This window comes from Pituophis catenifer, unplaced genomic scaffold, assembly GCF_029215685.1.
Source record: "Pituophis catenifer annectens isolate HBS135680 unplaced genomic scaffold, rPitCat1.0.hap2 SCAF_10, whole genome shotgun sequence".
In the NCBI taxonomy this organism is placed as follows: Eukaryota; Metazoa; Chordata; class Lepidosauria; order Squamata; family Colubridae; genus Pituophis; species Pituophis catenifer.
The window spans coordinates 10,309,324-10,312,266 of NW_027256890.1; the positions used below are offsets into that span (position 1 = coordinate 10,309,324).

The window sequence follows — 2,943 nt, forward strand, 5'->3', positions numbered from 1 at the left end:
GTTTTGTGATGGCCTTTAGAATGTAGACTTTCATGGAAATTTCAGTAGCTTGTAAAATACATTTTGACATATGGAGACCTATGAGTCACATGGCTCTGATCCAGGTTTTTTTTTTTTCCTTGAGTGAGCCAACTATTGAGGCTCTGCAATCAAGTCCTAAAATTCATAGATTTTAAAAGATTCTGGGTTGTCTAGGTAGTTCCTAAATATCGACCCATGGTGCTTTCATGCACAATGCTCCATTGTGGAATTGGGATGTTATTGTTGTGGCCTGACAGCGGCTAGTGGAGCCGGTGGCAGACTCAGACAGTGAGGAGGTTGTGGAGGAACATGGGCCAGTCCTGGAGTCTGGGGAAGTCTCTGATGATGGGATAGGGACGGGATAGGGACACTATCTGCTAAGATCTCCGATCTCCTTCCAGGGATTTTTTTCCTGAAAAAGTGGAAATGCAATTTTTGAGTCAGTGATTCATAGATCTGAAAAGAATTCGGAGGCCTATGTGGATCCTGATTTTCCCAGTTGCAATGTAGGGCTGGGAAAGTTGGACTATAAGGAAGGCTGAGCGCCAAAGAATCAAGGCCTTTGAACTCTGGTGCTGGAGAAGATTCCTGCGAGTCCCTTGGACTGCGTGGTGATCAAACCGGTCAGTCCTGGAGGAGATCAACCCTGACTGCTCTTGAGAAGGCCAGATCCTGAAGAGGAAACTCAAATACTTGGGCCACCTAAGGAGAAGGAAGGACTCCCTGGAGAAGAACCTAATGCTGGGAACGATGGAGGGCAAAAGAAGAAGGGGACGGCAGAGAACGAGGTGGCCGGATGGAGTCACTGAAGAAGTCGGCGTGAGCTTAAATGGACTTCAGAGGATGGTAGAGGACAGGAAGGCCTGGAGGAACATTGTCCATAGGGTCGCGATGAGTCGGATACAACTTCGCAACTAACAACAAGGTGGATCCTTGAAACCCATCCATGATGCTTCCCCTATCTGCTATTTCTTATGTTGTCCTCAGCAACAAGGAATTAACTCAGTCCAATGACAAAATAAACATCTCGTGAAGGGCTTAACCGGGTTCAACCAGACCAATGGATATTAATCATCTCCAAATAGTTTTGAAATTGCAAGCAGTCCATATGAAACAATTAAACCTGCCTTTGCATGTAGGTTTCCTAGCTAGATTCTGGTCTGGTGACAGCTGGTCTTTTTGTCCATCTTCCATATGATGAATTGAATATGTATTTGCTCAAACCTAGAGGTGGAGTCCACTTCATTCATTCAATCATTATTTATTTATCAGCTTTATTGGTCAGCTATTTCAACACAGGGTGCTTTAAAAATGCCCTCTGTACTTGCACTGTCAATCAAAGCTAAAACACCCATTCCTGAATTGGATCAACTCTTGGGTCATTGTTGATGAAAGGATGGAAGTACTCTTATTAAATGACCAATACCCAGGTATTTTGAAGCCAATGGCCAGATATTTCCTTCTAGCCTTCCACGAATTGTCAACTTTAGAAGATTTCTTCCTTTTATATATGTTCATAATGCCAATTTTTGCATGAATTAATGGTATAGTGTATTTTTACACTTGGTGGCTTGAGAGATAGTAGTTCAACCATATATTTACTCTATATCAATTGGCGAATGAGGAGTTATTGGAAGGGACATGGTGATCTCATATTCCAAAATCTGTTGGCATTAATACTAAAGAACAAGGCATTTTCATTTCAAACTTGAGAAGAATTCATGTGTGAATGTATTGCAATACCAATGTAGGGATCCAAAACCAGATGATGCTTCTTGATATCCCCAACAGAATCTGACCTAGATTGGAGGGTTTTTTTGTAACTGGTATTTTTCCCTTTTATATATGTCACTTTTGGCTTGAATTAATAGTGTGCTGTATTTTTACACTTTGTGACATGCGATATAGTAGATAGATAGATAGATAGATAGATAGATAGATAGATAGATAGATAGATAGACAGATAGATGATAGATGATAGATAATAAATAGGTAGCAGAGGTGGGTTTCAGCAGGTTCTGACCAGTTCTGAAGAACCGGTAGTGGAAATTTTGAATAGTTTGGAGAATCGGTAAATACCACCTCTGACTGGCCCCTCCGCCATCTATTCTCTGCCTCCCGAGTCCCAGCTGATCAGGAGGAAATGGGGATTTTGCAGTAACTTTCCCCTGGATTGTGGAGGGAATGGAGATTTTACAGTATCCTTCCCCTGTCATACCCACCAAGCCATGCCCCCAAGCCATGCCAAGCCCACCAAACCACACCCACAGAACCGGTAGTAAAAAAATTTGAAACCCACCACTGATAGGTAAGTAGGTAGGTAGGTAGGTAGGTAGGTAGAGGATAGATAGATGATAGACAGACAGACAGATAAATAGATAGCTAGATAGATGGATGATAGATGGATAGATGGATAGATGGATAGATGGATAGATGGATGGATAGATGGATGGATGGATGGATGGATGGATAGGTAGGTAGGTAGATAGATAGATAGATAGATAGATAGATAGATAGATAGATAGAGAGATAGAGAGATAGAGAGAGAGATAGGGTATAAGACTGAGATGTCCAATTCCATCCAATCCTATATTGATATCTGCTGGAGGGCTGTTTAGAATTATTGAAAGAACCTCTATCATCCCATATCTTCCCAAAACTCCTAGCATTACGACTAAAGAAGAAGGCATTTTTATTTCAAAGTTGAGAACAATTCATGTATCAATTTGATGTAATACCCACGCAGGGAATCCAAAGCCGATGATGCTTCATGATATCTCCAAGAGAATCAACCTATCCCCCCCCCCATTGAATGTGGTTAATTGTGTGAAATAGGATCTTGGGAACAGACCACCTTTCCCTCCAAGATAGGAAAGCTTATATTGTTTGGTATTCTTCATAAATTTGCTAAAGACACTCACA

The 2,943-nt window shown here is 41.5% G+C and overlaps 1 protein-coding gene across 1 annotated transcript in view; it reads right to left on the reverse strand.

The window, feature by feature from the left end:
- Positions 1 to 2,943, reverse strand: part of LOC139322104 (immunoglobulin lambda-1 light chain-like) — a 526,174-nt gene that overhangs the window by 21,711 nt on the left and 501,520 nt on the right. The gene's annotated exons all lie outside the window — the stretch shown is intronic.